The sequence below is a fragment of the Papio anubis genome, chromosome 2 (assembly GCF_008728515.1).
Source record: "Papio anubis isolate 15944 chromosome 2, Panubis1.0, whole genome shotgun sequence".
Taxonomy (NCBI): domain Eukaryota; kingdom Metazoa; phylum Chordata; class Mammalia; order Primates; family Cercopithecidae; genus Papio; species Papio anubis.
The window spans coordinates 79,202,155-79,228,495 of NC_044977.1; the positions used below are offsets into that span (position 1 = coordinate 79,202,155).

Here is a 26,341-nt window from a genome sequence, read left to right on the forward strand (position 1 = left end):
CAAGTTGAAATTAAATTGTCCCTGATGTTTATCATCACAATGATTAAGGGTTGATTGCCTGAGGGACACGCATGTTAGTTTTGGGGAAGGGCCGTAGATTGAGAGTCCAGCAGCTTGGATTCTGTGTTCACCCTTCAGCAGCTGCGCCCCTTAATTTCTCTTGGATTGGACTTCTTGATCTCATGGTCTCTTTTGATTTTTATATACCATGATTCTATGATTTAAAGTATTAGAAAATTCACCTGCAAAAACAAAACACTTAGATAATTATGAAATGTAAATGTGAACACACCATCTATATTTGCATTTTGAGATTTCCTTCCTAATAGAATGATGAGCACATCTTAGCCTGTGTGTGTGTGTGTGTGTTTGAAATGACTCATGAGATAGAAGCCCCTTGAGACATTATTAAAGTTGATCACATTACTCACTGTGAAGACTCAAACTTTCCTTGAATATTGGAAGCTGTTTACAAAGCTCTGTTTACCTGACAGTGATTCTTCAGGCTAACAGGAACCTTCATATGTTATTTTGTTTGTTTGTTTGCCTGGATGGTACCCAATCAGTCTATATAATGAGACAGGCCAAAGGACAGGAATTATGCCCCAGGACACTCTCTGCTCTGTCCTTTGGATTTGCATGCAGAAATCATAATTCATGGTGTGATCAAGAATGATATAAGTTGGCAGTATAATGAGCTTGGGATATTGGATAGCCCAGATGTACACCATGACCTTTGCTGGATGGAAGTGTTAGACTTGGGCACATGCATATCAGTTGTGGGTAAAGACTCTCCTTTGGGGAGTCAAGGGTCATGAATTTTTGTCTCTAGGCAGCATATACACAGTTGCTTGGCAACTGTGAGAGCAATTTAGTCCTTGCTATATGATCCTGTAAAGGATTTCATCCATCTTGAAAAGCTAACAGCATAATTTAAATTTTTGAAGCAGCATGTGGGCGTTCTCAAGTGGCAGAGCCTTATCTCACATCTAGTTGCACACTCTAACTGTGTAAACTTGAAGTTTTCCTGTATGAAGGGTGCTGTAAACAAAAGGCTAGAACTCTGAAGTAAGGTTGAAAGTGAGATCCTTCATTAGAATGAATTCAGTATGAAGTAACAGAACACTCAACTGATAGTACCGTAAAACACAAGGAGATTTACTGTTTTCTATATAAGAAGCCTCAAAATAAGTAGTCTCCGTGTTGATTTGGCTGCTAAACAAGGATCCAAGCTCCTTTCATGCATTCATTCCACCATTGGCAGTGTATTGGCCTTAATCCTCAGACTTGTTACCTCCTGCCACAAAATGGCTGCCAGAGCTTTCAATACCACAGTGTCCCGATTGCATTCAACACAGGATAGGAGGGAAGGGGGCAAAAAGGGCCATCTCGTGGTGGGCCTCTCTCTGTCTATTTCAAGAAAGAAAATCATTCCTTAAAGTCTCTTAGCAGATATCTTTCTATTTCTCTTTGGTTAGAACTGAGTCACACATGCATCCCATCCCAGACGAGTCATTGTCAATGAAGTATTCAGTTACCTGCACTGGCTGAGGTCAGTATGTTTCAGCCTCTTATGCTGAGAGGCCTATCTTCCCTGGACACATTACCACCTGCAGGTACCTGAGAAAGATCAAGGTGTGTTAGCAAGGATAAAGGACCAATGGCTGTGGGAAAGCACCTCACAATGCTGCTATACTTCTGTCCATATTAATGCTTATATGTGGAGGTCAGAGGGAACCAAGTCATACTCAAAGTGTTTTTAAACATGACATTGAAATCATCATTTGGAAATAGAAGCAATTTGCATTAAAATTGGATTTTTTTCATCTCTTGAAAAAATCCATTGATTTGGCAACATTTGAACCACATACACACCTGAGAGTATTGCCTTCTTCCCATGGGGCATGTGTTTCAGTTTACCACGTTCTTCACCACTCTTTTTGTCATGCACTTGATCCTCTTTACTCATGGATGTTAACGTCCTGGCCCCCATATTCATTTGTGTTTGTGAAACTTTGTCTAGATCCTTTTTAGTGACATGCAGACATTATGAAATAGGAGTCTCAGAGTCAGACTGGCCCATTATGCTCCACTGTACCAACGGCCACCATTCGCTTTCATCCTTCCCATGCTTGGGATTCTTTTGCTCTTCTGGTATATATTTTTAAAATGTTATGCCTGTAGAAGGGAGTACGGTGCAATGGTTAAGAGCATGGCTTTTGACATAATACAGAAGTGGTTTGAGCCCTGGAAGTATCACTTACGACCTTGTGGCCTTGTATTCACATCTGCAAATTTAAATAATAATGGAACCTACCCCATGTGGTTGATTTGAGAACTAGTACATGGTTCACTTAAAACTAATCTAGGTGAAGATGATGAAGAAGAAAATGATGACATCTCTGTGAGTCTGTGTTAATGATATAAGTTAGTCCTCCAAGGCTCCATTTGGAATGCATAGCACAGCATCTTCAGTGAGTGGAGCTGATGAATAGCAACCATCTATCCCAGGGAGCTAGAAGAAGGTCCTTTGAGTGACCATGCTTGAGGAGCAGTGATCACCTGGACTAATTTTTTTTCTATTTCTTTAAAACATAGAATCAGATCCACCTAATTCATGCCTCTAGGTAACCAATACAGCTCCAAGAAATTCAGTTCTGCATTCAAGATTTGCTCATTTCTATTCATCTGGGGCACATTCTGCATTTATACTGTCCAAAAGCAATGGATATTTTAGTTTATGCCTGGGGACATGGGAAACCATTCTCCATGTCTCTACTGACCTTGGAGAGTCACAGTTTCCCTACCAAAACTCTTTTTTTATTCCATTCTTATTTTTTGGTCTAGGTTTCAAGAGATTCATCCATTTGTAACTCAATCTAGAGATATAAGATCGTATAAATCCAGTAAGTTATATGGAGCTCAGCATATAAATGATGCCATAAGAGTCATTTGGGAGAGACAAAAGGATATTTTGAGATTGGGTAGTTGCTTTATTTTACTCTCCAGATTAAGTAGATCCTAGTAAATTAGGTGAAGGGACTCTTAGGGACCTCATCATAACCTCATTTTTTAAATAATTAAACTAAAAAAATCAGTTGGTTAGGATAATAAGCACTGTGGGTAAAACCAGGGGAATACCCTGTTGTGGATATAAATACAAATATTAAACTTGGATTGGGAAGTTTGGAACTATTAACCATGGTTTGAAATGTTTTGACATAGAAATTCCTTGAAATGTCTAGTAACGTACTCTGTAGATATATTTGACCAAGAAGGTAAAGAGGTTCAATATAGTATTTATGTCTATACATTGAAATTACTCTGCAGCCATTACCAAGCATGGTGTAGATCTCTATGAATTGACATGAAAAGATGTCAAATATGTGACAGAACAGTATGTATTATATAAACATAGAAAAATATATGTCTGTATTCAAAAACATACATGCCAAATTATTAATGTAGGCTCCCTCAGGGAATGAAATTGTGTGGTTATGAGGGTAGAGGGATGGGAAGAAGAAGAGGAGGCAAAATTTAATCTTTGACTTATATACTTTTATACATGTTTTGCAATAACATGTACCTTATAATTAGCATTTTACATTTGAGAGTTGGGAATGGAAATGTAGGGAGTTACAATATTCCTCCTGAGGGACAGTGTCATGTGGAAGTTAAGAACACAAGCTTTAGAGCCATGATTTGCCTGGACTTGAATCCTGCCTGCATCATTGACGAGCTGTATGTTCAAGCAAGTCCATAGACTTAAAAATAGAATTAAACAAATAAATAAAAATAGAATTAGATATTTAATTTAAATTTAATTAAAACAAATTTAAATGTAAATTTAATTAAAATAAATAAAATAGAATTAAAAATTTACCCTAGGCACCCAGAGTCTAGGGTTAGGAATTTATGAAAGGTGAAGATATTCTTTTGATATTAAATAACATATATATATTTAAAAAGTGAAACTTTGAGAGGAGACAAGTGACTGGATAGATAAAGATGAGAAACACAGAGGCACTTACCTGTAACCAAGGCGCAAAGTCCACAGCCTTGAACTAAACATATATCACAACAGCAACATAAAACCAACCGACTGAAACTGGCAGACTGGGAGACTCAAAGGAGGGGGGAGAAAGGGAAGGTGTTCAATAGCCTTCTAAAAGTTTCATAAACTTCAATCATCTCACTTCTTCCCAGCTAGTCTTCTAATTCTTCACCTTATCTGTTCTCTCCTGACAACAAGTCCTGTATTTAATCCAGATTTTATCTCTTTATGGGACAGCTGATTCGACAATTATGTATAGTTCATCAAAGAGCTGGAACATTCTGCAGAATAGTGAAACAGGTCACTTGGAAATGGGAAGACATGCTCAAGGATGAATGCATCAAAAGAAGCTGCTATAAATGAATCAGTAGGAGTGAGACAAAAAACAAACATTTGGTAGAGAATGCTTAGGAAACCAGGGTAACTTGACCTCCAATCCTAAGACTTAATTGAGCTAAGGAACCGACTGCTACAGAATCATCCTCTGTGGTTGCTTAGATGAAAAACCAGCCGGGCTGTAAGAACAGTGACTGATTGACATTGACAGCCTTCCATCTGGAGCTTAATCTGTCCGCATGCATCTGTGACAGTGGTGTGTCTTTCAGAGCAGGTTCATGTAATTCTGAAGGCCAAACATCAAGCAAGAAGCCAAAGTCTCAGTCGTTAGTCACACATTTGGGCCATAGGGCAATTCCAGGGCATTGCCTTTACTTGCAGCTGGAGAAGATATGATGGCCCATAATGTGGTACTTAATGAGAAGTACACACAGATGACAGGGCTAAACTGCAGCAGCAAGTTACTGCTAGGAAATAGCTCCAGCTTAGGGGAGTTTCCCTCTGTGCTTTTTCCCAGAAAGCTGCTGGCTTTCTTCTCTGAAACACGGATATGTCTCCTGATTGACTGTCGTCATGGTAGCTCGTTCTGGTGTTGGGTGGCAGCCTGTTCAGCTATAGCAAAGTACAGTAAGTCCTCACTTAATGCCATTGACAGATTCTTGGAAACTGGGACATAAAGCAAAGCAACATATAACCAATGTCATCATAGACTAATTGATATAAATAAGAGTTAAGTTCCTATGGCATATTTCTGGTCACAAATATACCATCAAACTTCTAAATAGACCAAAACACTTTGAATATTATACATTGAAATCTATGCAAACTATATATACATTTAAGAAAGAGTAACAAAAACAAGTAAGATAATTATTTACTTATTCCAGTTGAGGATCTCCAACGGCTGCAGCATGTCCCAGCAGCTCAGGGTGCAAGGTGGGAACTCACCCTGGACAGGACGTCATCCCATTGCAGGACCCACTCACCTACACATCTACACACACACACTCACATTCACTCAGATGGGAACCATGTAGACATGCCAGTTCATCTACCATGCTCATCTTTGGGATGTGGGAGAAAACTTGACTGCCCAGAGAAAACTCACACAAGCATGGGGAGAATGTTCAGACCCCACACAGACAGGGGCCCCACTGGGAATCAGTTTATTTTCTATCAGTGTTACAACCAGATGGCATTGAATGAAACAACGTTGGGGACCTGTTGTGCAGAGCTGCAAGGTGTTCGGGTTGTTCCCTGCCCTTGAGGGCCTGATGACTAGTGTCTCCTTGCCTCAAAGACAATCATCAGTTGTTTTCTTTGAAGCAGGTTTGAGGGACCTAAAGTTTCCTTGAAACGTTTAAGGTATCTGTTTCCTCCTACTTTAAAGAGAATATGTGGCCATTATTTACAAATGAAAATACTGCTTAGATGAGAATTTGAGAAGAGAATAAACTTTGGCAACTCTCTTTCAAAAAAGCAAAAGAGGCCAGGCATGGTGTCTCACGCCTGTAATCCCAGCACTTTGGGAGGCCGAGGCGGGTGGATCACGAGGTCAGGACCATCCTGGCTAACATGGTGAAACCCCATCTCTACTAAAAATACAAAAAATTATCCAGGCATGGTGGCAGGCGCCTGTAGTCCCAGCTACTTGGGAGGCTGAGGCAGGAGAATGGCATGAACCCTGCAGGCAGAGCTTGCAGTGAGCCAAGATTGTGCCACTGTACTCCAGCCTGGGTGACAGAGCAAGACTCTGTCTCAAAAAACAAACAAACAAACAAACAAAACCCACAAGAATAGGTGTAACCAGGCACCCCAAATTAACAGATTTTCTTCCGTTTATGGGTATCCAAATCTCACTGCTTTCTGGCAAAAAAAGAAAAAACAAAGAAAAAAAGCCACATTGAATTAAATGGCTTTCATTATCTGACAAAAGCAAAACATCCACTGTTTTTGAGAATAAAATTCACATGTGAATTACTTTAGTTAGCCGTGGTCGATGGGATATTGTGTAAAATGTTGGACAATGTTTTCAAATTTTTTCATTTACCAAAGTTACTGTAACACTGTTCAAATGGATGATTTTAAAATTCACTATCTTAGCTAACAGCGTAACAAATTGTAGCTTAGGGAAATGCTTAGTTGGGAGTGAAACAGCCTCATTTTCTAGGGCCAGACATTGGGGAATCTGGAGGAACAAACAATTATGTGACCAACAGTTCCCAGAGTTTCTCTTTACTGGACTCAGAGGAAGGACACACATTTGGAGGAGTAGAGTCGTGTGGTGATTAAGAAAGTAGATTCTAGACTGGGACTACTTGACCTCAAATCCTGGCTGCATCATTTATGAGCTGTATGACCTTGAGCAAGTCCATCCTCTTCTCTGGACATTGTTCATTTGTAAAATAGGGACAATAATGGTACCTACCATGTAAGGTTGTTGGGTTATGCTCTTCCTCTAGACCCATCTGTATTAGTCCATTCTTGCATTGCTATAAGGAACTACCTGAGACTGAGAAATTTATAAAGAAAAGAGGTTTAATTGACTCACATTCCACAGGCTGTACAGAAAGCATGGCTGGGGGGCCTCAGGTGGAAGGTGAAGAGGAAGGAAGCACCTCTTGCATGGTGGGAGCAGGAGAAAGAGACTGAAAGGGGAAGTGCTACACACTTTTAAACAACCAGATCTCACTCACTATTGCGAGAACAGCAAGGAGGAAGTCTGCCCCCATGATCCAATCACATCCCACCAGGCCCCTCCTCCAACACTGAAGATTACAATTTGACATGAGATTTAGGCAAGGACACAAATCCAAACCATAGCACTATTCATATCTTTCCTCCTTAGGAACTATATTGGGGAGGGGAATGAATGAGAATGATGTTATGTTAAGGACCATCTCAAATATACTTTACGTGTATTTGAATTATTGGAAACTATCATGGAATATGTAAGATGTGGAGACATTGTCCAGGGCTGTAGAGTTGAGTAGAACAGTCTGTTTTGCCATACGTGGAGACTCGTGCTTATGTAATCATAGACCTATAGCATCATAAAACTCATGGCTCACGTTTATGGAGAACTTATTACGTGCCAGTGGTGTTTAAGTGGTCTATGAGGATTATCTCAGTGAAACCTTTCAGCAACTTTGTAATGTAGGTGTTATTTTATCTTTTTTTTTATTTTATTTTTTCTGTGATATTAAAGAATTTGCTAGGTCTCAGAGCTAATCTCTGTTAGAGGTGATTCTTGAACTCCACCCAGTTTGATTTCAGATGCCAGCTCTCAGCTGCTACAGTTAGAAGGTTTGGAAGGTTCTGTGACCCAAGGAGCCTTCCTCACCAACTGCCTGAGCTTTTCAGATAGTCGTCTTAGCTCTTGTTTACATTTGTTGGCATAGAACGGTCTTGTGTGTGAGAAAAACTTTTCCTTGCAGGTGAAATAATTTAGCTGGATTTGTTTTGCATTTTTAGTGACGCTTGACTCTTCATCTGGCTCTGTGTTTAATCTGCCACCCGAGTGCAGTGAATCTTTCATTATAGCTTCTTCACCCTCTCTCTCCCCCGCCACATACTTTCCATATTTAATGTTCCAGTGGCCTGGGAGTTCTGAAGGAGAATTAACTAACATGTAACATAATTTATGGCCTTTATGTTCCTTGGTGTTCAGAGAATAATAAAAGTTACAGTCATTGGGTATGTCTGATTTGTGATTTTTTTTCCTACCAAAGATATTCATCTCCCTTCCTTCCTGTACTTACTGTGTGTTTCATTGGAAACCGTCAAGAGCTATTACCTGGTGATGGTTCTGGAAAACAAAGGCTTTTCCACCACCAGCTTTCACTGTGGCCAAACTTCAGTAACATGTGGATGCCATTCCAAGGGAAAAACATCTTATGAACCTCCAATGTTGACTTAATGTTTTTGTTATTGAATTATTGAACCACATGAAAATAGAAAGCTAGGTATGAATTTCTTTGTGTAGTTCTTAGACAAATATGAAACCATAACACATTTACAAATTACATGCAATCAAAATGACAAAACTAAATTCAAATGAGGAATATTGCATTAACAAGATGAAAGATATTTGTTTAAACAGAATCATCTCTGGAAATATCAATATGGGATGTCTGTTATGTCAAAGGTTCTACACAGCTTGCCATGTTTGTATTAGCCTTGGCTGTGTGATGACTCAGTTTCCCTAACACTTCCAGCTGCTACTACTGGGACAATTCATATGTACTCCACCCCTATTCTGAGATCGTGAGGCACAAACACATTATTTAAGTAGGAAGTTTGTCTTTTTTATCTTTTGCTTGTGACAATTAAAACAGCAGTACCCAATACCACCACAATTATAAATGCAAACATAAAGGAGGCACAAAACTTTTGTGCTGATACCCATATTTTAGGTGCTGTGTAGCTGATGCAAAATACACTTGAACTATTTTAAGTGAGTGTTATCTAAATAAAACCAAAAATAAAAAGTCTCATCTAGAACATTCAGATCCCTAAGAACATGCCCAGATATCCCAGTTTGAAAAAGGTGTGGGTCATCTGTCCTTCCTCTGTGGAGAGAATTGCTGTTCTCTTTGCTGGGAATGCATGTCCCAAGGTGTGTTACATGGCTCACACTTTCTCTTCATTCGAGTCATTGTTCAGTGTCATTGACATGGGAAGGCCTCCCCTGACCACCTTGTCTAGGGTAGCACTCTCATCAGCTTCGCTCCTTACTCTGCCCTGTTTTTTCAGAGCACTCATTATTACCTGGCATTGTTGTTTGTTTGCTTTCACCTGTCTCCACCATTAGAATGTAAGCTGCATTGAGAATGGGCTTGGGTTTATTTATGCCTCACACAGTAGGTGATAAAGATCTATTGAACCAAGGAATAAACACTCTTGCTCTTCAACCTTGCTTCCTTCTGGCTGTGTCCCTAATCCCAATCTTCACTTGGGTAAAGACTCATTTTTTTTTTTCCTTTTTGTGGAGAATGGTGTCTTGCTATATTGCCTAGGCAGGTCTGAAACTCCTGGGCTCAAGCTATCCTCCTTCCTCTCCTCCCTAAAAGCTGGGATTAGAGGTGTGAGCCATCCCACTCAACAGGTAAACTCTTTTTAAAAACTGTCCCCACTGAATGATTAATGGATACAAAAAATGGTAAGAAAGAATAAGCAAGACTAGTATTTTCTAACACAACAGGGTGACTAGAGTGAAAAACAGTTTATTTGTACATTTTAGAATAACTAAAAGAGTTTAATTATTTGTAACACAAAGGATAAATGCTTGAGGTGATGGATACCCTACCCTGATGTGACTATTATGCATTGCATGCCTGTATCAGAATATCTCATGCAACCCATAAATAGATACACTAACTATGTACCCACAAAAATTAAAAATAAAACTTAAAAAAAAATACCACCACTTAAGACTACATTCTCTGTCCCTCATTAGAACACCTAGAATCTTTACTGGGACCCCTGTTATGTCACTCATGGATTCCACCTCGTGATATTTTTTCTTAATTTTTATCTCTTCTCCCAGATCCTGAGCTCCTTGAGGACAGCATCTGTGTTTGATTAACCTTGAATTCCCCCAGTATCTGGTGTGAATGCAGAAATGTGGTTATACATGGGAATCACCCAGAAACTGTAGAGTACTTGGTTCTAAATATCATTCACTTCTCTTCCACAGTGTCCTGCAGAGGGGCTAGCACGTGGTTGGAGCTTGATGACAGTCAGTGGATAGCATTTGGTGAAAAACACTATAAGCTTTGGGAACTGAATTCTCTATGACTAACCTGATGTTAACACTACAATAGGAGAAATTAAATTTTGTTCAACTGAGTTTTTCTCATCTATACCATGACGAGACCCTAATTAGGCATTATTGTGGCTACAGTGAGCACTGTATTACCTTTGAGTTCACAGTTTAGTGGAGAGGACAGCTAGAGGTAGGGAGAGACAGACAGAGATAGTGTTTGTTCATTCATTCATCCATGCATTCTTTCTTCAGATATGGAGCATCATGTCCTTGCTACTAGATTTAGGGGAAACTCAACACAGACCTTGTCTAAAACCTAGCCCTAGTGGGAAAGAGAGGCATCACAAATGCTTTTTTCTGGGGAAAAAAAAAAAAAAGAAAAAAGAAAAAAGATACTAACAACAACTATGGTTAGTGCAGCAAAGGAAAGGAATGCAGAGGTATGAAAATGCACGTGTAATGTGCCCTGTTCCAAGGCAGGGAAGGTTCTCCTTGAGGTACAACGTTGAACTGAAACCCCAAGGATGAGTGGACCCTAACCAGGGAGAACAGCAGAGGAATAGCATGTGCAAGGGGGTCTGAAATATAAGACTGTAATAGAGGGATCCCAAAGTGTCCCAGGAGTATAGGGTGTGAAAGAGTAATCCTGGTTATAGGTCTGGAAAGCTTCATAGAAGGAGGATTTTGACTGGGCCTTGAGAAACAACAGGTCATTCTTAGGTACATGGAAGAGGAGGAGATAGCTGTCCATCAAGACCAGGAGACCAGCGTTCTCTTAGGCACAGAGGTAGAAATATCTAGATCTGGCTTGGGAACTGTTCAGGGAAGGGAATGACTAAATTGCAGGGTTTATAAAGAACCTCTCTAGTAGAATAATTATATTGATGAAATACAGAAATGTCTGAAAACCATGAGTCACACATCAAAAACATTTGCTGGTCAAAAACGAAAGCTTGCTATGTTTAAAAGTTTACTATGTATAAAGAATCAGCTAAGATAATTCTTAGCTGATGCTACTATTAAAATTTCTATCAATTAAAGATCTTTATCATTAGCACTGTATGTCACCCTTTTAAAGTAATTTATCACATGGAATCACAGGTGCCTTTTTTTCCTGAAAAAAAGAGATAATTTGTTATAAAAACATTACAAATTATATTGAGTTGACATCACTCAATTATAGCTACATTACTGAATTACACCTGTTCAGCCCAGAGCTGGGGAATTTATTAGCACAACCTCCATTAGAGCTAATGGGAAATACAGTTCCAACACTCTTTGAATCCACTGCATAATCTGTAAGAAGGGTTTTTCCTGTTGGGATTGTTCTCTGGCCTTGGCAAGGTGAGCTGTGAAGACTTCATTTCTTACGAAGTTTGGGGATACCACACCAGTGCTGTTTATTCATACAGGCTGCGACATCAGAGACTAGTTGGGCTGTGAGAGCCTGTTCAGACAGGTCTCTTCCAGCCTCTGGACAGATGACCCTCTCCTCAGCTGCTTCTCTCCCAGCGCTTGCTTACCTGCATTTTAGTTTTCATTACCCAGCCATTATGCTCACTGCCCACAGCCACCTCTGCTTATTGATTTGGGACCTGTGCCAGTTTCTAATTGTTTCCTTTAGATTGGGTTTGCCCCAGATTGCTGACTCTTGTCTAATAATTTCTCTCTTCCATATTGTGCCTTTCCTTGCCCTTCTTTAGTAATTTCTTGAGTAGCCAGAGAAGCTATGGGTTTGACCCATCGGCTCATACCAAGGCCATATGAGCTATGGTGACTTAAAAAAAATTAAGTTGAAACTTTGAGCACAATTTTTTTTTTTTTTTTTTTGAGTTGGAGTTCTGCTCTTGTTGCCCAGGTTGCTGGAATGCAATGGCACAATCTAGGCTCACCACAACCTCCGCCTCCTGGGTTCAAGTGATTCTCCTGCCTCGGCCTCCTGAGTAGCTGGGATTACAGGCATGCGCCACTACGCCTGGCTAATTTTGTATTTTTATTAGAGACGGGGTTTCTCCATGTTGGTCAGGTAGGTCTTGAACCCCTGACCTCAGGTGATCCACCCACCTCGGCCTCCCAAAGTGCTGGGATTACAGGTGTGAGCCACCACGCCCGGCCGAACACAATTTTAAAAAAATCCCCAAGAATCATTAACTTCTCCCATCCTCTTTTTCTTTCCAGGACATATTTTTTTTGTGTGTGAATGTATTGTGGGATCACTCTTGTTATTTAACTGAGAACTTCTCAAGAGGCATGGCAGGTTGAAGAATTCCATGTGTCACCATATATTTGAGACCTCTTAAGTACATTTTTTAGTTTCCCAACAGCCACTCACTTTTCAGGGTGGATTTGGAAGAGAGTCCTTCCCTGCAGTGAACGGGAGGTGGGGGCACCTGGTGCTTCTAGTCCTCATTCCCTGGCTTCATCATTATTCATTGTTCCCTTGGCAAGGAAACATAATTCAAAGTTTCACAGTTTTCTGTTACTATTTATCAAAATACCATAGCAGTTGTATCATACAGCAGCAGAAAATTTCAAAAGTTATTTGTTTTTGTTGACTTTAGATCCTATGTCTGATACCTTGATGAATATTTATAGGAGAGAAGAAAATGCTAAAAATCATCTTCATTTTAAAAAAAAGTAATAGATTAATTAACATCTAAAATAATTACCAGCCTCTCAATAGGCAGAGGAATCTTGGAACCTTATTATAAACATGTTCATTCTAAGCATGGATCTGACAATACAGTGTAGTGCAGCACTACTCAAAGGGTAGTCCTTGTCCTGGTGCCAGTATGCAACAAAATAAGCATAGAAATTGAGAGTAAGGATTTAGAAACTCGTGGGCTATTTAACAGAGTAAATTTGTCTGTTGATTCCAATAACAAATTTTGACTTTTACTTTGAAGGCCTTTATTCCCCAGTGGTTCATTTTCATTGCACTTTGTAAAAGTATTGATCTGTGCTAGATTAGGTGTGGGTGTGGTTGGCAGGAACAATGCTGATCCTCCATCACAGTGCATTCGTGTAACACTGGCATAATTAGGTGAAAAACACAAGCCCCAAGCACTGGTTTTTAATAGCCATGGGTGTGAGTCCTGGATATGCTATTTACTGGCTGTCGAACTTGGGCCGGTTACCAAGTCTCTCTAAAGGTCATATTCTCTATCCTGAAAATATAAGTAAGGTGGTACTATTCTTTGCAGGGTTGCTGCTAGGATTAGCTGAGATGTTATAGGTAAACCTGCAGAGTTACTGCATCAGGGTTCAGCCAACTTTGGCAGTCCTGGGAAGAACACGAGTGTGGTACTTGGTGCACAATAAAATTCCATAAATGTTTACCATGATTTGTTTTCAAGTAGAATTTGTATATGCCTTATAGCCTCTCTGAGGGATATCGGGAAACAAAATTCAGTGGTAGCCTCATTTAGGTCACACATTTACAAAGCTCTCTCAAGACATGGACTTGAAGGAAAAGTTTATGTTTAGGCTCCAACAAAAGTCTTTTCTCAAAGATTATGTCTTTACTGGTTTTCTCATATCTTCCATCTTTTGATGGCGTGTAGAAATTACTAGAACATGTGTATAGAGAGCAGCTCCAGGGAGCAGATGTGCATTCTTACTCATCATTAGATGCAGTGTAACTTTCGCCCTGCCTCATGAATTTTGACTCTACTTTGGAAAAATAGTCACACAGAACTTCTTGATAGAGTTTCCAAAATTAGCTTCCAGAACTTTATATAGAAGGGCATTAGACTCCCCACATCTCTTTGCATGTGTTATATTTCTTTTTTGGCTTAAAATTTGCATATTTATTATTCATGCAACAAACATCTATCAGAAGCATTTCCAGGGCCTGTCATTTGCCAACACAATGGTAGTTGCTGTAGCTTCTAGAAAAATGGAAGTATTTTAGCCAGTGAGACATGTCAGCCAAAATAACCCAAGAAGCCAGGGGCGGTGTCTCAGGCCTATACTCCTAGAACTTTGGGAGGCTGAGCTGAGCAGATGACTTGAGGGCAGGAGTTTGAGATCAGCCTGGGCAACATGGTGAAGCCTCGTCTCCATCAAAAATACAAAAATTAGCCAGGTGTGGTGGCGCAAGCCTGTAGTCCCAACTATTTGGGAGGCTGAGGTGGAAGGATCATCTGAGCCTGGGGAGTGCCTGCCACTGCACAGTCTAGGCGAGGGAGTGAAACCCTGTCTCAAAAACAAACAAACAAACAGAGATAGTGGTACTTATGGAACCAAAGCAGGAGATGCCTTGTAGGTATTTAGAAAATCTCATTGTCATAGACATTTTTATTATAACTTCATCTCCAGGTCTCTTTCTTCATAGATTTTTTAAAAGCATTATTAAATTATTAATTTTTTTTTCACATTTTAATCTTTGAAATTGGGATACATGTCACAATCGATAGTCACTTATAATCACTCCAGATAGGTGGCAGTTGGGACAACTGTTGTTTGTCTGCACATATATGAATATTGAAAGGGAAGCATCAAAACTCACAAAATAGGTGTCTATGGCTTGGAAGAAAATCCAAGGAATAGTTTTGGAGCATTCTTAGAAGAAATATCTGTGCACCTGATGACACAGAGGAGGATAATGTGCAGGCTGTAGTGATCTGTCCAGTTTCTCCCAGCTGGAAGTGAAAGAGCTGGTCCAACCAATGTCTGACTCCTACCTTGTGCCTTAAAAAATGTATCTTGGAAAATTTCAAACATACACAAATGTAGAACTAATAGCATAATGAATACCCTTGCATGCATCATCCAGCTTTAATAATTATCAATATCTTGCCAATCTTATTTCATCTGTCCCCAATTTATTTTTTCTTTCTTTCTTTTCTTTCGCTTGAGTGCATTAAAGCATATGCTGGATATCATGTCTTGTCACCATGCCATCATCACATTTAATGAAATTAATAATAATTCCTTAATATTTTCTAATATCTAATCCATATTTGCATTTCCCTAATTGTTCTTTTGTTGATGGTTTTGTTCAAGTCAAAATCCAAAAGAGATTCACACATTGCATTGAGTTGTTATGTTGCTTGTCTCCTTTATTTTTAATTAGTTCTCTTATCCCCTTCCTCTCAATAGCTTTGATTTGTGAGAGAAAATGGATCATTTGCTCTATATTTTGAAGATGGCTGTTTGCTTTTTTGTGTAGTGTTCAACTTATTTCTCTGTAGGGGAAAATAAATATCTTTTCTTCCCATCTTAGTTTTATGATGGAAGCCTCTATAACAAAAGATAGATTAACAAGAGAAAAGCAAACCGATTTATTTAATCTAAGTTTCACGTGACATGGGAGCCTTCATAAGGAAATCAATGCCCGAAGAAATGGTTAAGGCTCTGTACTTTTTCTGCTAGGTTTGATGGAGAGTGGGAAGAGGTGAAGTATGATTGGACATATATTTGGGAGTGTGATCTAATGGTAATAAACTGGGGGAGGGAATTTAGCAAGGCCTGTTTGTTCAGCTTCTTCTCTGTGTCCCTCTGTCTTGAGAAGTAAGACTGTTCCTTTCCTCCACGTATAAGGAGGCACCTCTAAAATGGTCTTACGACCTGCTCCAGGGCAAGCTCAAGAAAATCCTTCTTTTGGTTCATGACCTGCTTCAGGAGAGAAGGGCAGAAGGTGAGAGTGACCTTCCTGCTTCTGCTGTTTTCTTAAATACCAAGGTGTCATATTTTGGGAAAGCATGTCCTGAACCCCATTACCACTATAACCTGGTATTTAGTCTAGAGTCTTGGCTAGATTTTATAGAGATTTTTTAGACAAGAGTACTTCATAGATGGTGCTATGTATGTCTGATTTCATCACAGTATAAAGGAAATAATGATATGTGTCCTTTTAGTGAAGATAACATGAGTTAGTTCATTCAGGTATTGTCAGCCTGTTCTGTTACCAAGTTCCCTATTGTGCTTACACTGATGGTTTTATGTCCACTCACGGTAGTTTCCTATATCTGGATATAGGTCTTATATCATTAGGGGATGCAAAATAGCAGTTTTCTAATTGTGTCATTTCTCCTGCATTTATTACATGGAGATCTATGAAGAACTTTTTCTTATCAACCATTTGGTTACTCTGAAATACAGTTCACATAAGCAGGAAAATAATTGTTTCTCTATCATATTTTAATTTTTAATTAATGAATTAATGCCTACACCTCTCATTTGCACATTGCATGTTGGTAACATTACACACTAGAAGTTATTGGGCATTCATTCATTAACGCCTAATGAGTTGTCATGCATGTGTCATTATGAAGTTAATGGATTAAAAAATATATATATATATTTTAATTATAATTTAAGTTCTAGGGTACATGTGCTCAACATGCAAGTTTGAAACATGCACGCATACATGTGCCATGTTGGTGTGCTGTACCCATTAACTCGGCCATTTACATTAGGCATATCTCCTAATGCTATCCCTGCCCCCTTCCCCACCCTACCTACAGGCCCCATGTGTGATAAGCCCCACCCTGTAATTCCAAGTGTTCTCTATTCAATTCCCACCTAAGGAGTAAGAACAGGTGTTTGGTTTTCACAGTTTGCTCAGAATGATGGGTTTCAGCTCATCCATGTCCCTACAAAGGACACAATATGAAACTCATCCTTTTTATACATAGTATTCCATGGTGTGTATGTACACATTTTCTTAATCCAGTCTATCAGCTGATGGACATTTGGATGCTTCCAGTTCATAGGAATAGTGCCTAATAAACATACATGTGCATATGTATTTATAGCAGCATGATTTATAACTTTGGGTATATACCCAGTGGGATGGCTGGGTCAAATGGTATTTCTAGTTCTAGATCCTTGAGGAATCGCTTTACACTGTCTTCTCCACAATCGCTGGAATTAGCTTTACAGTCCTACCAACAGTGTAAAATGTTCCTATTTCTAGGCCGGGCGCTGTGGCTCCGCCTTCCTGTAATCCCAGCACTTTGGGAGGCCGAGACGGCTGGATCACGAGGTCAGGAGATCAGACCATCCTGGCAATACAGTGAAACCCCCGCTCTACTAAAAAAAATACAAAAACTAGCCGGGCTGGTGTGTAAGTGGACACCTGTAGTCCTGAGCTACCGGAGGCTGAGGCAGGAGAATGGCTGTGAACTCCAGGAGGCGTGAGCTTGCAGTGAGCTGGAGATCCTGCCACTGCACTCCAGCCTGGCCATTGAGCCGAGACCCGGCCTCAAAAAAAAAAAAAAAAAAAAAAAAAAAAATGTTCCTATTTGTCCACATCCTCCAGCACCTATTGTTTCCTGGACTTTTTAATGATTGCCATTCTAACTGGTGTGAGGTGGTATCTCATTGTGGTTTTGATTTGCGTTTCTCTGACGGTCAGTGATGATGAGCATTTTTTCATGTGTCTATTGGCTGCATAAATGTCTTCTTTTGGGAAGTGTCTATTCTTATCCTTCACCCCCTTTTAATGGGGTTGTTTGATTTTTTTCTTGTAAATTTGTTTAAGTTATTTGTAAATTCTAGATATTTGCCCTTTGTCAGATGGGTAGATTGCAAAAATTTTACCCCGTTCTGTAGGTTGCCGGTTTACCCTGATGGTAGTTTCTTTTGTGATGCAGAAACTCTTTAGTTTAATTAGATTCCATTTGTCTATTTTGGCTTTTGTTGCCATTGCTTTTGGTGTTTTAGTCAAGAAGTCCTTGCCCATGCCTATGTCCTGAATGGTATTACTTAGGTTTTCTTCTAGGGTTTTTATGTTTTTAGGTCTAACATTTAAGTCTTTAATCCATCTTGAATTAATTTTTGTATAAGGTGTAAGGAAGGGATCCTGTTTCAGCGTTCTACATATGGCTAGCCAGTTTTCCCAGCACCATTTATTAAATAGGGAATCCTTTCCCCATTTCTTGTTTTTGTCAGGTTTGTCAAAGATCAGATGGCTGTAGATGTGTGGTATCATTTCTGAGGACTCTGTTCTGTTCCATTGGTCTATATCTCTGTTTTGGTACCAGTAGCATGCTGTTTTGGTTACTGTAGCCTTGTAGTATAGTTTGAAGTCAGGTAGCATGGTGCCTCCAGCTTTGTTCTTTTTGCTTAGGATTGATTGTCTTGGCAATGTGGGCTCTTTTTTGGTTCCACATGAACTTTAAAGTAGCTTTTTCCAATTCTGTGAAGAAAGTCATTGATAGCTTGATGTGGATGCATTGAATCTATAAATTACCTTGGGCAGTATGGCCATTTTCACGATATTGATTCTTCCTATCCATAAGCATGGAAAGTTCTTCCATTTGTTTGTATACTCTTTTATTTCATTGAGCAGTGGTTTGTAGTTCTCCTTGAAGAGGTAATTCACATCCCTTTTAAGTTGGATTCCTAGGTATTTTATTTGCTTTGAAGCAATTGTGAATGGGAGTTCACTCATGATTTGGCTCTCTGTCTGTTATTGGTGTATAAGAGTGCTTGTGATTTTTGCCCATTGATTTTGTATCCTGAGCCTTTGCTGAAGTTGCTTATCAGCGTAAGGAGATTTTGGGCTGAGACAATGGGGTTTTCTAAATATACAATCATGTCATCTGCAAACAGGAACAATTTGACTTCCTCATTTCCTAATTGAATACCCTTTGTTTATTTCTCCTGCCTGATTGCCCTGGCCAGAACTTCCAACACTATGTTGAATAGGAGTGGTGAGAGAGGCCATCCCTGTCTTGTGCCAGTTTTCAAAGGGAATGCTTCCAGTTTTTGCCCATTCAGTATGATATTGGCTGTGGGTTTATCATAAAGTTCTTATTATTTTGAGATATATCCCATCAATACCTAGTTTATTGAGAGTTTTTAGCATGAAGGGCTGTTGAATTTTGTCAAAGGCCTTTTCTGCATCTACTGAGATAATCATGTGATTTTTGTCTTTGGTTCTGTTTATATGATGGATTACATTTATTGATTTGCTTATGTTGAACCAGCCTTAAATCCCAGGAATGAAGCCAAATTGATCATGGTGGATAAGCTTCTTGATGTGCTGCTGGATTTGGTTGGCCAGTATTTTATTGAGGATTTTGGCATCGATGTTCATCAGGGATATTCGTCTAAAATTCTTTTTTTATTGTGTCTCTGCCAGGCTTTGCTATCAGGATGATGCTGGCCTCATAAAATGAGTTAGGGAGGATTCCCTCTTTTTCTATTGATTGGAATAGTTTCAGAAGGAATGATACCAGCTCCTCTTTGTACCTCTGGTAGAATTTGGCTGTGAATCTGTCTGGTCCTGGACTTTTTTTTGGTTGGTAGGCTATTAATTATTGCCTCAATTTCAGAGCCTGTTCAGGGATTCAACTCCCCCCTGGTTTAGTCTTGGAAGGGTGTATGTTTCCAGGAATTTATCCATTTCTTCTAGATTTTCTAGTGTATTTGCCTAGAGGTGTTTATAGTATTCTCTGATGGTAGTTTGTATTTCTGTGGGATCGGTGGTGATATCCCCTTTATCTTTTTTTATTGTGTCTATTTGATTCTTCTCTCTTTTCTTCTTTATTAGTCTTGCTAGTGGCCTATCAATTTTGTTGATCTTTTCAATAAAACAGCTCCTGGATTCATTGATTCTTTGAAGGGTTTTTTGTGTCTCTATCTGCTTCAGTTCTGCTCTGATCCTAGTTAATTCTCACCTTCTGCTAGCTTTTGAATTTGTTTGCTCTTGCTTCTCTAGTTCTTTTAATTGTGGCGTTAGGGTGTCAATTTTACATCTTTCCTGCTTTGTCTTGTGGGCATTTAGTGCTATAAATTTCCCTGTACACACTGCTTTAAATGTGTCCCAGATATTCTAGTATGTTTTGTCTTTGTTCTCATTGGTTTCAAAGAACATCTTTATTTCTGCCTTCATTTCGTTATGTACCCAGTAGTCATTCAGGAGCAGGTTGTTCAGTTTCCATGTAGTTGAGTGATTTTGAGTGAGTTTCTTAATCCTGAGTTCTGGTTTGATTGTATGGTGGTCTGAGAGACAGTGTTTTATAATTTCTGTTCTTTTACATTTGCTGAGGAGTGCTTTACTTCCAACTATGTGGTGAATTTTGAAATAAGTGCAATGTGTTGTTGAGAAGAATGTATATTCTGTTGATTTGGAGTGAAGAGTTCTGTAGATGTCTATTAGGTCCACTTGGTGTGGAGCTGAGTTCAATTCCTGGATAACCCTGTTAACTTTCTGTCTCATTGATGTGTCTAATGTTGACAGTGGGGTGTTAAAGTCTCCCATTATTATTGTATGGGAGTCTAGGCCTCTTTGTAGGTCTCTAAAGACTTGCTTTATGAATCTGGGTGCTCCTGTATTGGGTGCGTATATATTTAGGAGAGTTAGCTCTTTTTGTTGAATTGATCCCTTTACATTATGTAATGGCCTTCTTTGTCTCTTTTGATCTTTGTTGGTTTAAAGTCTGTTTTATCAGAGACTAGGATTGCAACCCCTGCTCTTTTTGTTTTCCATTTGCTTGGTAAATCTTCCTGTATCCCTTTATTTTGAGCCTATGTATGTCTCTGCACGAGAGATGGGTCTCCTGGATACAGCACACTGATGGGTCTTGACTCTGTATTCAGTTTCGCAGTCTGTGTCTTTTAATTGGAGCATTTAGCCCATTTACATTTAAAGTTAATATTGTTATGTGTGAACTTGATCCTGTCATTGTGATATTAACTGGTTATTTTGCTCGTTAGTTGATGCAGTTTCTTCCTAGCCTCGATGGTCTTTACATTTTGGCATGTTTTTGCAATGGCTGGTACCAGTTTTCCTTTCCATGTTTAGTGCTTCCTTCTGGGTCTCTTGTAGGGCAGGCCTGGTGGTGACAAAATCTCTAAGCATTTGCTTGTCTGTAAAGGATTTTATTTCTCCTTCACTTATGAAGCTTAGTTTTACTGAATATGAAATTCTGAGTTGAAAATTCTTTTCTTTAAGAATGTTGAATATTGGCCCCCACTCTCTTCTGGCTTGTAGAGTTTCTGCCGAGACATCCACTGTTAGTCTGATGGGCTTCCCTTTGTGGGTAACTTGACCTTTCTCTCTGGCTGCCCTCAACATTTTTTCCTTCATTTCAACTTTGGTGAATCTGACAATTACGTGTCTTGGAGTTGATCTTCTTGAGGAGTATCTTTGTGGTGTTGTCTGTATTTCCTGAATTTGAATGCTGGCCTGCCTTGCTAGGTTGGGGAAGTTCTCCTGGATAATATTCTGCAGAGTATTTTCCAACTTGGTTCCATTCTTCCTGTCACTTTCAGGTACACCAATCAGACATAGATTTGGTCTTTTCACATGGTCGCATATTTCTTGGAGGCTTTGTGGGTTTCTTTTTACTCTTTTTTCTCTAACCTTCTCTCCTCGCTTCATTTCATTAATTTGATCTTCAATCACTGATACCCTTTCTTCCACTTGATCGAATTGGCTACTGAAGCTTGTGCATGTGTCACGTAGTTCTCATGCCATGGTTTTCAGCTCCATCAGGTCATTTAAGGTCTTCTCTCTGCTGTTTATTCTAGTTAGCCATTAGTGTAATATTTTTCAAGGTTTTTAGCTTCTTTGCAATGGGTTTGAACATCCTACTTGAGCTCAGAGAATTTTGTTATTACCAATCATCTGAAGCCTTCTTCTCTCAACTTGTCTAAGTCATTCTCCCATCTAGCTTTGTTCCACTGCTGACAAGAAGCTTCATTTCTTTTCAGGAGAACAGGCGCTCTTATTTTTAGAATTTTTAGCTTTTCTGCTCTGGTTTCTCCCCATCTTTGTGGTTTTATCTACCTTTGGTCTTTGATGATGGTGACGTACAGATGGGGTTTTTGTGTGGATGTCCTTTCTGTTTGTTAGTTTTCCTTCTAACAGTCAGGATCCTCAGCTGTATTTCTGTTGGAGTTTGCTGGAGGTCCACTCCAGACCATGTTTGCCTGGGTATCACCAGTGGAGTCTGCAGAACAGCAAATATTGCAAAACAGCAAATGTTGCTGCCTAATCCTTCCTCTGGAAGTTTTGTCTCAGAGGGGCACCCGGCTGTATGAGGGGTCAGTTGACCCCTATGGGGAGGTGTCTCCCAGTTAGGCTACTTGGGGGTCAGGGACCCACTTGAGGACGCAGTCTGTCCATTCTCAGATCTCAAACTCTGTGCTGGGAGAAATGCTACTCTCTTCAAAACTGTCAGACAGGGACGTTTAAGTCTGCAGAAGTTTCTGCTGCCTGTTATTCAGCTATGCCCTGCCCCCAGAGGTGGAGTCTATAGAGGCAGGCAGGCCCCCTTGAACTGCAGTGGGCTCCACTCAGTTCAAGCTTCTGGGCCGCTTTGTTTACCTACTTAAGCCTTAGCAATTGCAGATGCCCCCCACCCCAGCCTCGATGCCACCTTGCAGTTCTATCTCAGGCTGCTGCGCTAGCAGATAGCGAGGCTCCATGGGCATGGGACCCTCCGAGCCAGGTGCCAGATATAATATCCTGGTGTGGTGTTTGCTAAGACCATTGGAAAAGCGCAGTATTGGCCGGGCGCGGTGGCTCAAGCCTGTAATCCCAGCACTTTGGGAGGCCGAGACGGGCGGATCACGAGGTCAGGAGATCGAGACCATCCTGGCTAACACAGTGAAACCCCGTCTCTACTAAAAAAAAAAATGCAAAAAACTAGCCGGGCGTGGTGGGGGCGCCTGTAGTCCCAGCTACTCCGGAGGCTGAGGCAGGAGAATGGCGGGAACCCGGGAGGCGGAGCTTGCAGTGAGCCGAGATCGCGCCACTGCACTCCAGCCTGGGCGACAGAGCGAGACTCCGCCTCAAAAAAAAAAAAAAAAAAAGAAAAGCGCAGTATTTGGGAGTGTCACGATTTTCCAGGTACCATCTGTCATGGCTTCCCTTGGCTTGGAAAGGGAATTCCCCAACCCCTTGCACTGCCCGAGTGAGGTGATGCCCTGCCCTGCTTTGGCTCACACTCCATGGACTGCACCCACTGTCTGACAAGCCCCAGTGAGAGGAACTTGGTACCTCAGTTGGATATGCAGAAATCACCCATCTTCTGCATTGCTCATGCTGGGAGCTGTAGACTGGAGTTGTTCCTATTCGGCCGTCTTGGAACCTCTCCCTGTTTATTCTAAAAATATATTTTGTATGTTTTAATTTATTTCAGTCATTAACCTTTTTGATGCTCAGATTTTCCCTTTCTGATGCTCAAATTTTCCCTTTCTAGGTCAGTGGGAATGTCATGTTTCCTTACTTTTTAAAATCATTGTTTAATTAATTTTTTTTTTTTTTGAGACAGAGTGTTACTTTGTTTAGCTGGAGTGCAGTGGTGCCATCTCGGCTCACTGCAACCTCTGCCTCCTGGGTTCAAGCAATTCTCCTGCCTCAGCCTCCCAAGTAACTGGCATTACAGGTACCCACCACCACACCTGGCTAATTTTTTGTATTTTTAGTAGAGACAGGGTTTCACTATGTTGGCCAGGCTGGTCTCAAACTCCTGACCTCAAGTAATCTGCCTACCTTGGCTTCCCAAAATGCTGGGATTACAGGTGTGAGCCACTGTACCCTTCCTGTTTAAAATTTTATTGTCTAAAATGTCCAATATATACAGAACTAGACAGAATAGTGTAATCAATTCTCATGTAGCCATATTCTGTTTTAAAAATAATAAACTCATGGCCAGTTTTGTTTCTTTTATACCCCAACTTACCTCTGATCTCCCACATTGCTTATGATTTCATGTTTCCGCACTTTAAGTTTCAACCCTGTTTGGCTTTAGCTTCCATCTTACTGCCCTATAAAATGTCCCAGGTAGGTTATATGCTTTTAACCATTTAATATACTTCATTAATTAACTAGGGTGATACTAGCTGCTTTAGCATCATAGACTGCAAAATGTAATATGGCTTAAACTAAATGGAAGTTGTTGTTGTTTTTTTTTGTTTTTACCTAACAGTGTGGTATCAGTGCTTCTGTAAAACAGTTTTCTTCCTGGGATGTTTCATATGTTTTCTATCTTGTGTTTCTGCCTTTCCGTAGGTCCGTAGACAGTGGAAGGGAAAGAAAGAGAAATAAGGTAAAACCGTTTCTTAAAAGACTTAACCAGAATTGGCACATATGCCATTGGCTAAAACTCACATCACCTGGCCACAAAAGTGTGTCACACAAGTTCAATAATAATAAATGTTTTGAAGGAGAAATATATGTATTTTTGGTAAATAGCCTTCAGTTCTCACATTATACTGCACTATACATTCAAGAACTACACAAATATTTTAAATTCTCAGTTTTTTCATTATTATTGTAATTACTTTTGTTATATTGTAAGGTATTGTTCTAGTTCATTATGTGCATTTTATTAGCTCAAAAGAATTACTGCTTTCCAAATAAGGGCATTGAGGGAATCAGTGATGTATAAGCCTTGAGTTGAGTGGGGTTTGATTTTGCTTCATTTTTTAAATTGTGGAATCATACTTGTCTATAAATTATAGATGGGCATTTCTATCTTTGTAAGGAGGCAAGGGTAGATATCAGCAATTGTGAGTTAGTCAGATTTCTGAAACACTAGGAATTATATCAATAAAAAGAAGGGCTGATTAATATCCATGATCACACATAGGTAGGAGGCCAAATAGTGTTGCTAATTAATAGATAAATCAAGAGACCCAAGAGGAATGATGACTCGCACAGACATGACCTCCATTTCTTAGGAGGTGCAGATTCTGGGTAGTCTTATAAATTTTTTTTTTTTTTTTTTTTTTTTAGACGGAGCCTTGTTCTGTTGCCAAGCTGGAGTGCAGTAGTGCGATCTCAGTTCACTGCAACATCTGCCTCTCGGGTTCAAGTGATTCTCCTGCCTCAGCCTCCCAAGTAGCTGGGACTAGAGGTGTGCCACCACACCCAGCTAATTTTTGTATTTTTAGTAGAGGCGGGGTTTCAGCGTGTTGGCCAGGATGGTGTCCATCTCTTGACCTCATGATCTGCCTGCCTCAGCCTCCCAAAGTGCTGGGATTACAGGTGTGAGCCACCGCGCCCGGCCAGTCTTGAAAATTTTAATATGAGGTTATTGAACCTTGTTTTAGTAAGTTCTAAACTGAGTTGTGACATCCAGTGTCCAAGATGCATACCAGGGCAGAGATGGGCTGTCCTATAGGATGAAGGAGAGGCAGGGAATGACTGCCAAGGAGAGGAAGCCCCATCTCTGCTATACTGCTGATTTATAGATATGCTCCCTCCCCGAGGTGTTACCAGTCAGGCCTGGGCCCTCAGCTGGTTTTGGGCTCTCTGAAGAGGCAAAGGTTTTCCATCAGGGGCAATAAGGTATAAGTGGCTCTTATTGTGTTGTTGCCATATGATTTGAAGGATAACTGAATAGGGATGGGATGTCTGAAACCGTCCTTCTGCTAGCATATAACCATACTTCATGTGCAAATGTTTAATAGAAGCAACAGATACTACACACATCTCCACTACCCTTGGGCCATGTGCAGTCTACTTCATTCTGTGTAGATCCCTTCATCAAGTTAAAGATTAACGATTAGAAAACTGTGTTGCCTCAACTCAAACATGCCAAAATATTACATTAGAGTGTTTTTAAAAAGCAGTGACAATATTCAGATTGATGTGCTATTTAACAAATTAGATAGTCTAGCTTATAAAAATTCATCTTTCCTTAAGGGATTTAATAAAACCATTATCATTCTGGATAGACAAATAAATTGGTGGCCTATCACCTTATCCATTTTTCCTAAATTGCTCTTTGTGCAAAATAAGGTTTGCACTGACCGTGCTGATCCTCAAGAGTACTTTCAATCCAATGTTTAAAAAACAAAATAAAGCTGAGGAATTCTCTGGGTCTGTGAAACTTGACTTAGGTAAGAGGCTATAGTAGATGCTGGTGTGTATTTATTGTGATTCAGCAAATGTTTTAGGTCATATGCAATAATCTAACTTTCACATTTGCTTTCTTTTAAGAAGGTTTTATTCCAAAGAAGTTTAATTTAGACATTTAAAGGGGAGAGGAAGGTTTCCTTAAACTCCTTTGAGGTTTGCAAATGCCCTTTCTCATTCAAGAAAAACCACAGTATTATTCACCATGATTCAGACCCACAGGGACTTATTTCATTGTGATGCTCTTTCTTTGCTACGGTAAGTGATGTCATTTGAATTACAAAGAGGAGTCTGGCTTTCAGAAGAATCTTCAAGTTAGTAATGATATTCTGTTCTAAGTGCTACTGTGGCCCACAGT

The 26,341-nt window shown here is 39.9% G+C and overlaps 1 protein-coding gene across 14 annotated transcripts in view; it reads left to right on the plus strand.

Moving 5' to 3' along the window:
- The window catches only part of FHIT (fragile histidine triad diadenosine triphosphatase), a 1,487,995-nt gene that overhangs the window by 173,081 nt on the left and 1,288,573 nt on the right, over positions 1 to 26,341 (plus strand). For 2 of the 14 annotated variants that reach the window (XM_021933557.2, XM_021933582.2), the window contains exon 4: positions 24,133 to 24,169. The exons of the other annotated variants lie outside the window; for them this stretch is intronic. The gene's annotated coding sequence lies outside the window, so the exon portion shown is untranslated. The remainder of the gene's footprint in view (positions 1 to 24,132; positions 24,170 to 26,341) is intronic. 14 annotated transcript variants of the gene reach the window in all.